Raw genomic sequence first — 13307 nt, forward strand, 5'->3', positions numbered from 1 at the left:
GGCAATTCCGAGTTCCCAGTTGGCACTGAATCACAATACAAGGTGGCCAGGGTAATAAAAATCTTGTGGCTGGCTGATTTACAGGCTGCAGACATGACTGCCTCTTGTTTCCAGGAAGAGGGCTGAACATACAAATTGGGACTGGGTGAGTGAGGCTTGAAGCACAGAGGCGCTTTCTTCTGTAAGGGGAGTCCTTGTCAGAGTTCTCCTCTCTGTGCCCTCCTCCTCCATTCACTTGCAAATCACTGTGTTTGGCACATCCAAATTTCACCCTCCCTCTCCAAACACTCGCATCTCGCCTCCACACCTTCCTGACTCGTTCCCAAAGCCTCCTCACATTGAGCACTGACTGCAGCCTCATCAGCAGCAATCTGCTCTCCATGTGTGAGGGACGTTTCTTATTAATCAGGGGGTGCTGAACGGGAAACCAATCAGATAAAGGGTACCTTTGGCTTCGGTTTCCAAGCTGCCTAAGTTAAAAGTGATGCGGAGGGAGAGAAAGCCCTGAGTACAGAGAGAGATCACTGGAGCTAACTGCTAACGCGCAGCAGAGACGAAGAAGGCACCAGAGAGGCTGCGGACCAGCACAGCACTAAGCAAAGCTGCCGTCACTTTCACTGGAGAGAGAAAGGTGAGTTGTTTTGCTTCCATGATCTCTGGATTCACAAACATGCTTTCCCTGCAAGGGAGATTAGAGGCTATGCTTATAAATATAATGCTTGATTTCACCTTCCTCTTTTGGGGGGAGTAGGGGGGGCAGGAGAGAAATAAAGATATATGAGTGAGAGATGCGAAATAGATGGCAAACAGATATGTTGCTGAAAGTTGAAGTCAAAGGTGTGTTTCTATTCTCCTCCCCCCATATGCTCGGGGTTCATTTGAATAGTAAGTTTGCAAACAGGAAGGCTGCTGTATTCAGAGTAGTTCTGCACAGCAGGGTACCCCCCCCCCCCGCCCCCGCTTTCAATTAATTCACACACTTTATTTCTTGCATTCAGTATTTCTACATCAGAAACATTTGCTCTCCTCTTCAGGGAAGGAGCATTAAATCCCCATTCAGTGAAGCCTGTGTTGTTTTTTTATCCCCTCTCCATTTTAAAAAGATCTGTGCAGAACTCAGGAAAAATGGATAGACAAGTGAGTGGGTTGAAATCATTAATTTGTACAGCAGATGAATGCATTTCAAAGGGCAAAAAAGGAAAATCAGTATCTCACGCAATGTTGGAAGCAAAGAGGTGAAACTGACACACAACTGATTTGCCTGCGAGGATTCTCATCTTGGTCACATAACAGAAAAGGCAAAATGCCTTTTACCAGCTTGAGTTGCATTGTTGATCAGGGTTGAAGCTTTCAAGCATCACAGAGCTCTTCTGCAGCCTTTCTTAGCACGGATAGGGATAGTGCATTAAAGGTAAAGCCACAAAAGCTGGTGTGGGTGGAATACCCAGCCACAGTTCCCCAGCAAACTCCAACCTCATCCTTTTTCTGAACTGCAAAACAATTGAAAAGAATCAAGGATGCATGGGGACAATCTTAGTCATCTGAAAAGGCAATTAGTTGACCATTCTCCCACCACCAGTTTTCATTTTCCTTTCCTTTTTTTCTTTTCAATTACACATGCAAGAAACTACATGATGGCATCTCTCCAATTTCACAAAACATCCAGGTCTTGGGCAAAGAATGATGGATGTGAACAGTAAAGGAAATCAATATCCTTTGCAATTGTATGGGCAGTCTGTGTACTGTAGTCATTCATCCCCTGGCAGGCAGTTTTAAATAATGGCTCAGGATAGAATTGAACAAGGGACTCGGTTGGGATAATTTTCATTTGTGCCAGCGAAGTTTGGACAACAAGGGAAGGACCAGACTGCTGATGAAGTTTAGGAATGGGCTAAGATCACATCCCTAAGCTTTTTTGCGCAGGATACAGGAATTTCAGCTCTTCATAACAGAGGAGGGAGGGGGAGGAGGAGCATAATTTATGCTGAAAGTTTGCATACCTTTCTTCATTTAGGCGCAAGATTCTAATAATATTTGCTAATTATTATTGACTGGCAAGGATGGCAGATTTTGTGAGATGTGTTTGTCGAAGGGGGATTACAGGTTTGTTTTGTTGCTGCTCTTGTTTTTATTATGTATTTTGTGTTCTTGTTTTGTATTTTGGTGCTGTGAACCACCCCAGGATCTCCAGATGAGGGGCAGTATACAGGTCCAATAAATAAATTTTGCAACTTTATAAAACCTAAGCTAGTAAGATTATTAAGTATTCATGTAAATACAAATCTAACACATCACTTCCCAGGTCCACAGCTTCCACAGCTATGGCAAGATCTGCAAGTGTAGATCAGATGTGCATCTGAATATGGATGGTCTATATACACACTGCATTACTTTCAACTGGGTTCACATACAAAGGTATATTCTGATCCACAGATGGATGATGATGGCCATTCCATTGAATGTAATAGACAACTTCCTCATGATTTCTAGTGGTGATTCCTAAAGCAAATCACTTTCTCAGGATGTGGATGATATCCTACAGGAAGTTTTCTTTTTGTGGGTTGGGGGTTGGGAGGATATCCCACCCCTTAAATGAGGAATTTTGTAATGATTTTGGGAAATACACCTGTAGAGGTATGCACTGGGTTCATATTGCCATTGACAACCAACCAATGTGGATTCAAGGATGAGATTGGTTACTGCTAAGTTTTGTTAGGAATAATCTGAAACTTTATATAGAAGTATGCATGCCATTTAGTCAGATGGCCATAATAACAGCAGCAAATTAATCAAGGCTAGAATAAGCAGTCTTAATTTTAAAGAAGGCAGAATACATTAGTACAATGTGGCAACAATATACAGAAAACCAGGTGTTGATGTTTTCCCCCTTCTCCCCTAGATATGTGTGCAGCAAGGTAGTAAATCTGAATTTAGCCAAAGTGACAAAAGAGAGTCTGTAGAATTGTTTTATGTTGGCAAGAAGAGATGGTAGCCTGCACAAATTTAAGGAGGAGATAAAAGCAGAATAAATCCTCCATAGTTCTCATTTTAAGCCATATTTTCAAGGCAGAAAGTATGTATATTTCTTGCCAGCTTCATTGACCAATAAAATGCCAATGATTTCAGGATAACAGCTGGGTTGCAGGGATTTGGATGCCCTCATCAGACTAAGTTTCCAAAAGCAATGTAACATACTTAATTGGTTACTCAGGGAGGTGAGGAGGCAGAAATACAGGAGTAAATTAGATCAGCTTGTGGGTGAGAGAGAAAGAAATTTAACATAATCTGGCATAGGAATGAAGAGTACACATCACTCATCCACCTAGTAGCTTGGTACGGAAAGCTATTCAGTTGCATCATGTATACCTGTATCCCGTAAGACTGTCTAGGGATGAATGGATCTGTCAATTTCAGATTCTTTCAGTTTCTCATTTTGCTGGTATTGAGTTCAGCTCCCTGCATTTTTGTGTCAGTTAAAAAAAAAAGTTCTCATGAAAAAGCATGAGCATGTTTGTGTGCACTTCTCCCAAGAGACACATTTTTGCAAGCAATTTTGCCCAATATGCATCTTTGAATGTTAGTTCTACTAATATATGCATTTCTGTGCACTCTCCTCCCCAATATGCACACATTTTTCTACACTTCTTTAGATTGGAGATCTGCATCACAAAATCTGGAGTAACTATTGAAGTTCAGCTGCATTTTAGTTCACATACTGTTTTGAGAAGTGCAAATTCACATTGATACTGAACCAAGCTGAACCCAAGACAGAATATTGACTTTTCTATATTTAACAAATCCGTGGCAGATACCTGCCCAAAATTCTCCAAAAGAGATCCCACCATATCTCATTTTAGCATATTTTAAGTCATATTTGAAAGTACCCCATTTGCTATGTAGTATCATTATCATTTAAAATATTGTACAGCTGAAAAGAAAATTAACCCTGAGATTTCCTGGGTCATATCTCACATTGCTATTGTTAGTTACCACACTTCAATAAACCAATAATTTCCTTTGTGGAGGGTGTAGGAAATGAGTAACTAATGCAAATCATATTACCTTTTAAGCTTTTCTACAAATAACTTGCTATGGCATGGCCCATAACAAATTTGCTACTGACATACTAAAACATTTGCTTTCATTGGTACTTAGCCCATTATTTCATCTTCTTATTTCTTTCTGATGATTCCCCCAACCCCCATAAGTGGTCTTATGCACTGGCAACATCTCAGTGGAAGGGAAAACATGGTTAGAGACATACACAAAAGGCAGAATATCAGAATTATCCCAGAGCATGCAGGGGTGGGAGGAACTGGAGCTAACAGAAAATCAAGCTCTAATAAGCATAGAGGGGGATGCAATGCTACCGTCCTGACATTTATGAAAATGTGCACAGAGGAAGAAATACAGAAGGGAGAACTGCAGAGATGAACTATTGAAATCCACATGTGGGGTTTTTCTACCTATTCAAGAGCTTCTTTTGAAGTTATGTGACTTACAGCAGGTGCTTGGTGTAAATGCTGCCTAGAGATACACAAATATTTGATCATGAATAATGATATCTGATGCTCGCAAGTCATTTTTAGGAGACTAATGTTCAGATTCTTGCAAAAGGGGAATAGAAAAGGAAGCAAAGGAAATGACTCATAAATTTGAACAGACGGAACACTGGAATAATCAGTGGTTTAACAACATGTCAGCTTATGCTTCCACTTTTAAAACAAATACCAATTTGAGAGCAAAATCGTGCTGTCTCATTGGATCTTTAAGATCTTTCCCTCTCCATGAAGTGGAAAATTCTAGGTAGCTTTTTACAGGATGCAGCCAAACAGGATCCATCCAAACAGGCACAGGGCACATCTATACCACAGCCTTAAAGTGCTTTAATAGACATTATTTCACCAAAGGGAATGTTGGGAAAGGTGAGTGGAGCTAAGGATCTTCAACAGAAATCTCAACACCCCTGTCAAACCACTTGCCAGTTAATTATCCTCAAGCAAATGTAGGTAGGTTCTTAAGGCGACTTTTCTAATATCCTACCCATGTGGAGGAAGTGCTGCAGAGATGCAAAAGCAAGCCTGGAGGGTAATACCCAACACATGACAATATCAATTCTATATCAGTTCTGCTTCTCCCCAGAAAACCCGAAGTTACTCCAAGTGACAACACCAAAGACAGGCTAATGGCACATACATAGGGCGGAATTCAATGAAGTCCCTAAGTGGAGTAGGTGTGCAAGAAATGAGGTATGAATGTGCAATGGGACTTCCCCCTCTCTCTCCCCCACTATGTGCCCCTCACATGTTCTGAAGGTGTGACCAGCCCTCCTGAGCAGATTTTGGGAGTGTGTGGGGAGGCGAGGGAGGAAGTCCTGTTTTCTGGGTGGCCCTCGCTCCACACAACTTAGTTGAATTCTGTCCTTAAGGTTTTTTCTTCTTGAAAGCTCTGTGTGTGTGAGAGAGTGTGCATATGCATGCAGTCCTCTTCTTCTCTGTCAGACACACACAGAGAGAGAAGCAAGCAGGTGCTACTTGCTACATGGCAAATTAGTTGTCAGGATGCTGTCAGCAGCCCCCGGCTGGTTGCCCAGGAAAGTATAAAGACAAGGAAAAGTTTCTTTCAGTCCTTTTTTATTTCATACTTTATAGAGAGAGGCTATAGAACCCAGCCTCTTGGATAATGGTGTTGTCCCAAGTGAATCGCCACCCCCTTTCTCCCCCACTTCCTCATTCACCATTATCATCATCTCCTCTACATGTGCTGCTACCTGCCCTCTGTCTTTGAGCTCTTTGCTCTCCTACCTTTAAGGCTTGCCAGGTTCTGGGAGATGGAGGGTCTGGAATGCTTTCTAGCGACAACGTGTCAGCCAGCTGCTGCTCCGGCTCTGCTTGCTCCTCCTCTCCCATTATTTCTCAACTTTTTCCCTCGTCTGCCTCTGAGCTGTGACCTCCCACTGTTGTAAGTTTATACTATCTTCCACTTCCTCCTCCCTGGAAGAGTCAGGATGGGAAGGTGGTCTCCATCATTCCTCCTTCTCTGGCCAGCCCCTGACAATAGTTGATCAGCCAAAGAGCCTATACTCATATGCCACATTGACTGCCTGTGACTAAGCCACACGAATGTGACAGCTTGGTACAGGGCTGCATCACTACCACACAGCTTCCACTGCCATATTTCATTCATCTTTCAGGAATGGCCTCATAAATGGATTGATTTAACGACCTCTGAAGACCAAAACAATGTCAGCTCAAGACAGAGACAAGAATTTGATGAGATTGCAGTTGAGCAGTAGTAAACAAAGTGGAGGCATTCTGTTAAATGAAAAGCTTGGGTCAAAAATACATACTTTTTAAAATATGTGTTCAGTGCCAAGATTTTAACAACTAACTGACCATCTAGCCATTTAAACAGCAACAATTTTTAAATATGCTTAGGTTTGCTTTGGTCATTCATTCCAGCTACCACTAGACTTGTCAGAACCATTGGGAGGCCTTCAGAGAAATCAGTAAAGGTCCTGGTATCCTCTTCAGGGAAATAAGCAATTCAGCACAGTTGCCAAGGGTATGGAAGTTCTTGCTTGCTGGATAGTGTATTCTGTCCTTCTGCCTTTTGGGTGGGAAGTTCACAGGCAGCACACAACAGCAACCCTTTTTACCCACCAGTATGCTGCCTGTAAATGTGAAGGTTCTGTTTAGCTATTAGTTATTGCTGTGACAGGGATGCAGATGGCGCTGTGGGTTAAACCACAGAGCCTAGGACTTGCCGATCAGAAGGTCAGCAGTTCGAATCCCCGTGACGGGGTGAGCTCCCGTTGCTCGGTCCCTGCTCCTGCCAACCTAGCAGTTCGAAAGCACGTAAAAGTGCAAGTAGATAAATAGGTACCTCTCTGGCAGGAAGGTAAATGATGTTTCTGTGTGCTGCTCTGCTTTGCCAGAAGTGGGTTAGTCATGCTGGCCACATGACCTGGAAGCTGTACACTGGCTCCCTTGGCCAAAAAAGCGAGATGAGCGCCGCAACCCCAGAGTCGGTCACGACTGGACCTGATGGTCAGGGGTCCCTTTACCTATTGCTGTGACAGAAATTACTCATTTTTCTGTTAATCAATCTCCATTAATTAATTGGGGGGGGGGAGAGAAATTACATTCAAAAATTATCCAAGAAGAGGAGACCTTTTAAAAAAAATATGAAATTCTCGTGGGATGGGTGAAAGGGTTTGCCATCCCGACCTTACTTTTGTGCTGGATGATTGGCTCGTGTGAGTGTCCTTTCTTTCATTCTACAAATTGTCTCATCAGTGGTCTGAACAGTACCTTTGCTTTAATCAAAGTCCAGGGGAAGACATACTGAGGCAACTCATCCCATAGTGTGTGTCTGTGTTTAGATTAGTAAGCGTGAGCAGCCAGGGAGGCTGCAGAGTGTTTGAGGGATGTTTACTGGAAAGAAAAAAACATGCATGCCATATTCAGCTACCATCCCACATCCAACAATATTCTAAAGTGCCCTGAGAACAAGGCATTAAGCAGAAGCCTGTTTTGCAAGGGAAGGAACCTGGAGGGCAAATGTTGGCACAGCACTCTCAGCTATCAAGACTAATAGCTTTCCTCATTCAGAAATACTTTCAGTGAACATGTGAGAGCATTAAAGTTTGAAGCAGCTCAAGGAAAAGAGTAGGAGAAACAAATGAATAAGGTAAGCCTTCAAGACTCCAACCATTTGCTATTTGTTTGTTTATTTATTTAAAAAAACCTCACGAGAAACCAGATGCCATCGTTATATTATTAGCATTAGTATCATCACCACCATCAACAACTTTGAGCGTCACCTACGCAACACAAGGCACTGGATGACTTCAGATTCAAAGCTATAATTAATGTAGGTTTGTTTACATGTTCAGATTATGATGGTGAGTACTATTGTCATTATTGTTAACAACATTTATGATTCACCTACACATGGCAAGTCTCTAGGCAACTTAACATTAAAAAATTATAGACAACATAGGTTTGCTTGCATGCTCAAAAGAGAAATGTATGAATTGATTTCTCCTGAGTCTGGCCATTGATCCATCTACAGTATTTACTCTGTTTAACAGGTACTTCCCAAAGATCTCAAGCTGAGATCTTTCCCAACCCTACTACCTGAGATGCCTTTAATTAGAAATGCCAGGGATTGAGAATGAACCCTACAACCAAGCTACTGGTCCAATGTTTCCAACACTCACAAGGCCTTCAGAAATGCTATAAAACACGTGCATTTTGGAGTGTTAAGACCAATTATTGAGGGTCCCTTTAACATGAAATTCGCAGTTTTGAGAGTAGAGCTGTTCCCTGTGGGAATCATTTATATTCTTCCTATTTGTCGCCATTGTTTCCCATACTGCTCAAAGACATGAGCCTCTAAGACGCATTTCAACTTGAACACCCTTCCATGTGAGGGGAATATTCCCTTCAGGAACTACCGATGACCCTAGTATTTAGGGAAACTCTTTCATCTGCAGCCCCTGGCTAATTTCAGTAAAGTGGAGCTGGCTCAGGAACTAAAAGAATTGCCAAATGAATGGGAGCACAGCGTGTATAAGCTAGGGTCCAAATAGTGGAGCATTTATGTAAGGTTCCCAGGAATGGCAGACTGAGCTGAGATTTGGGAACTTGACAACAAGAAAAAGGAGTTTAATAAGAGAAAATAACACATGACTTTACAGTCAAGTTACTGTAGTCTGTTCAAGAGGAGAATGGGGGAACTACTCATATTCAAGGGCACCTAAATAAAAGAGAAGGCAAAATGAAGGGAAAGGAGAAACAGTGGAGAGCAGTGAACAACAACAACCCAAGAATGATGAAAGAAGGCATGAGATATACTTACTTAGTTTTAGTTTGCTAAAATGAAAGAAGAGGGGGGGAGGGGGGAGATAAATAGTACAATGGTAAAGGTAAAGGTACCCCTGCCCGTACGGGCCAGTCTTGACAGACTCTAGGGTTGTGCGCTCATCTCAGTCTATAGGCCGGGAGCCAGCGCTGTCCGCAGACACTTCCGGGTCACGTGTCCAGCGTGACAAGCTGCATCTGGCAAGCCAGCGCAGCACACGGAACGCCGTTTACCTTCCCGCTGGTAAGCGGTCCCTATTTATCTACTTGCACCCGGGGGTGCTTTCGAACTGCTAGGTTGGCAGGCGCTGGGACCGAACGATGGAAGCGCACCCCGCTGCGGGGATTCGAACCGCCGGCCATGCGATCGGCAAGTCCTAGGCGCTGAGGTTTTACTCACAGTGCCACCCGCGTCCCTTAGTACAATGGTACTATTGTACTATTGTATAGTACTAAATGTACTATTCTACCCTGGTACAATGGGTCGGTGTCTGGCTATTAACCAGAGGTTGATGGTTCAAGCTGTGGGGAGGATTCCTGCATTGCAAGGGTGAACAAGATGTCCCTCAGAGCCCCTTCCAACTCGACAATTCTATGAATCTATGAAATCTTCAACGGTAGATTAAGCCAGAGTGAGAGAATAGGCATTCCAGGCCATGGTAGGACATCTACCAGGCAACAATAGAGGGACTTAGGAGTATAAAATATTCCAAGGCCACAGTAGAGCTTCTGCTGGGCAGGAACATACAATATGCAAAGACAAGCCAGCAGCCAAGAGACAGAGTGGTGAGCAACGTAGACAAGACATTACAAAGAAGCAATTTTTTTTATTTTATTTTTAGAAAACCAAAAACAATTTTTAAAAAAATAATAATTAAGAATTAAAGCAAAGATGCCTGCTGTTCAGGAACACAAATTGAGTGGTGAAACCATTTAGAAGTTTCTGTGAAAACCGGTGTAGTAAACATAGGATGAATGTTTTTGGTATTGTTTATGGAGTGCACCAAATCCTTAGAACTTTCAGTGTTGATAGATCAAGGGACTGGAATTTAATTTTTCTGCTACTAAGAGTGCAATTTTCTTAAATTCTTCAGCAAATGTTAAGGTGAGGAATTAACTCTTCCCCCTTCAAAGTTTATAATTGACTGCCATGGAGTGGGGAGAAGTTTGTTTCCTTTCTTCAGCTTCACTCTTTTGCATGCCTATCAGATTTCCTATAGAGGACATTGCCTGAGTCATCTGCGCCCAATTTTCGAAAACTAAACCTACAACGTATTCCCCAAATCAAATTCAGCCTCTAGATTCTGAGGATGTGATAAGCCTCCTGCAACACAGGCTCACAGGAGCTATATTAGGGCTGGGGAAAACAAGGGAAGGCCACCAACATTGTCTCATTTCCTTTTCCCCACTCCTAAACATAGCTTCTAGTTTGGGGAGAAAGGAAGTTCCGACCTAGTCACACCCACCTCCCCAAACCTGTAGTTGCCATAAGGAGATAAAGGGACATGCTAAACCTCTTATGTGATCTTCTCAGCCAAGTAACACTAGCTGGTGGGCAGGTTTTCATCTGTGGTGACATCACCCAAAACCCATTGGTTCCCTAAAAAACAAGGAATGAAAACCCTTCACTCATTTGGGAGAAAGTAAAAAAAAAAGAAAGATGTTATGGACACCATGGGAGGGGACATAAGGGTGGCAATTCAACTAATTTTTACTCAGCTTAAACCCAATGAAATTAATGAACTTAACTAAGTTAGGGCTGGGACACGGGTGGCGCTGTGGTCTAAACCACTGAGCCTCTTGGGCTTGCAGATCAGAAGGTTGGCGGTTCGAATTCCCGTGGCGGGGTGAGCTCCCATTGTTCGGTCCCAGCTCCTGCCCACCTAGCAGTTAGAAAGTATGTCAAAGTGCAAGTAGATAAATAGGTACCGCTCCGGCGGGAAGGTAAACGGTGTTTCCATGCGCTGCTCTGGTTCGCCAGAAGCAGCTTAGTCATGCTTGCCGTATGACCCGAAAGCTGTCTGCGGACAAACGCCGGCTCCCTCGGCCTATAGAGCGAGATGAGCGCACAACCCCAGAGTCGTCTGCAACTGGACCTAACGGTCAGGGATACCTTTACCTTTAAGTTAGGGCTATTAATTTCAGTGGACCTAGTTGAGTACCACTCTAAATGTTATTCCTTCCAACAGTCAGCCATCCATTGACACTGTAGTCTACTCCTTTTTACATAGTTTCATTCTGAGTTCTATTACTTTGTTGCATTACAATATTATTGAAACTTGGGAAAGTAGGATGTTATGTTGGAACATTAAGATTTTATTGTATATCAAACCATCTTTGATGAGAGAAAAAGTCTAAGTATCCCATTTATGATTAACAGGAAAAGCACTCCTCATTATGTATGCTACCAGACTTTCTGGCATTTCTATCGGTGATAAACAACAAATATGCATTTCTATTCATTTTGAAAATGGAAATCAATTGCACAGGTAACAAACCGCCAACAAGCCTGCATTTCCTACTCATGAATAATGCATCTTGTCATTCCGTGTCAATCTATGAGACGTAAATGTGCCTGATTGCTTTATTAGTGTTTGAAAATGAAAATAAAGTGACATTCATGTTGTCCTGTGCTCTAAAACCTGATGAGTATGGTTAATTCATTTCCTTAGTCCCTTCTGTACTCTACATGTGACAAATGGTAAATGTCTTAGACGAGAAAGACATGAGTTGAAAAAGAAGTAGTAAGAACAGGAAAAACAACAACAAACATGGCAGTAAATTCTGCATTTTGGGGAAGATGGATAAAACTTCTTATAGAGTGAAAAATCATTTATTGCAAGCATTATTTAAAAGCACACTAGTGAAATCATGGTTAAATTTAAATATTTTCCACCACTTTATGTAAACCGCTTGTAGATATTTTTTTTTATTGTATTTATCACTCTATACATTTTGTTAAATAAATAACTTCTGAAATATTTCACTAAACCTTTGGGGGATGTTAATAAGGGCCTATTATTATTATTTTCATACACAGAATAATACCTATCAAGATCCCCAGCCTATTTACACCTGCCCAAAATTACTTCACCCACACCAATAATCCTACCTGTTTATCAGCATCCAGAGTCTACAACATATACCGGTAGTTCAACCACACATACAGATTTTCAGCAAACAAAATATAATTCACAAGAATAAGCAAAAAGCAAAACAGAAAACCCCTCACTCTCCCCTACACACACATACACAGGAAAGGATACAAACAAATGCATGGATGTTGGAGAGAAGAAGGAAAGCCCACCTGTTTCTGAAACAGGGAGAACAGACTTCTCCCCCTTGGTTCACCAATTGACACTGATTGTGGATGTGTGTTTACATCAAGCTAAAAGTAGAACATCATGAATGGATAACCTCCACATGTATACATCCAAATATCATTGGTGCAATGCTTCTAATGGGATGATCATGCATATGAGCACTCCATGTATGTACATTCCATCCCATGTAGTCATGTGCAATTATGCATCATGAGAGCTGGATTGGAATGAATATGCTGTTACACTGCAGTGGCAGGCAGCAAAACCTGATCAACAAGGATTTATTTATTTATTTATTTATTTATTTATTTGTAAGATCCATTTCCAGTTCTTTCTTGTCCTTCACCCTGAAGATCCCAGGTTGCAGCAATTTAACATACAATATATAAAAACCAGGAACATAGTTACCAAAAGCCAGTAGAACTGTGTCAGCCAGCTCAGAACTGTGTAGATTTGTTGTTGTTTAGTCGTTTAGTGGACTAGAGCACGCCAGGCACTTCTGTCTTCAGTGTAGATTAGGGGTAGGCAAACTACATCGCCTGGGCCAGATCAGGCCCACCAGGGTTCAAAATTCGGCCTGCCAAGCCATTTAAGAACCCGCTGCGACACCAAGACTCCTGGAGATTGGCAACGGGGGGGAGAGGCTGAGCGGCGGCGGCTCTGCCAATCAAACACCATGTCTGGTTTACCTCAGCGTGGGGATGTCTCTGCCAATTAAATGCCGCACTTGGTTTACCTCAGCGCAGCACAGGGACATCTCTGCCAGCCAATCAAATGCTGTGCCGCACTGAGGTAAACCAGGTGTGGTATTTGATTGGCAGAGCTGCCACCGCTTGGCCTCTTCCTCCCGCCGCTGCCACCCTGGTGCCCCTGTGGCTGCTGCCCCCATGAGGGGGGTGGTAGCAGTATTCCTAAGGAGGATAGCTGGCCCAGGCTAGAGGTTGGCGGGGCTGCTGCCATGCTTCCATTGTCGGCCAACGTGATGGTGGAGGACGATGAGGCCGGTGGCCAAGTGGCCCAGGCAGCAGCCTTCACCTCCAGGGAGCAGGAGGACGAAGGGGCAGAAACACCTGCACAGGGTGGCAGCCGCAGGTGAGGCACCAGCTTGTCCTTGTCT

At 42.8% G+C, this 13307-nt stretch overlaps 1 protein-coding gene across 1 annotated transcript in view; it reads left to right on the top strand.

Annotated features, from left to right (window-relative positions):
• The first annotated feature begins 212 nt into the window (after nt 1–212).
• The window catches only part of CDH9 (cadherin 9), a 133127-nt gene continuing 120032 nt past the window's right edge, over nt 213–13307 (top strand). The window contains exon 1 of the mRNA XM_053397098.1: nt 213–631. The gene's annotated coding sequence lies outside the window, so the exon portion shown is untranslated. The remainder of the gene's footprint in view (nt 632–13307) is intronic.

This window comes from Podarcis raffonei, chromosome 7 (genome assembly GCF_027172205.1).
Source record: "Podarcis raffonei isolate rPodRaf1 chromosome 7, rPodRaf1.pri, whole genome shotgun sequence".
In the NCBI taxonomy this organism is placed as follows: Eukaryota; Metazoa; Chordata; class Lepidosauria; order Squamata; family Lacertidae; genus Podarcis; species Podarcis raffonei.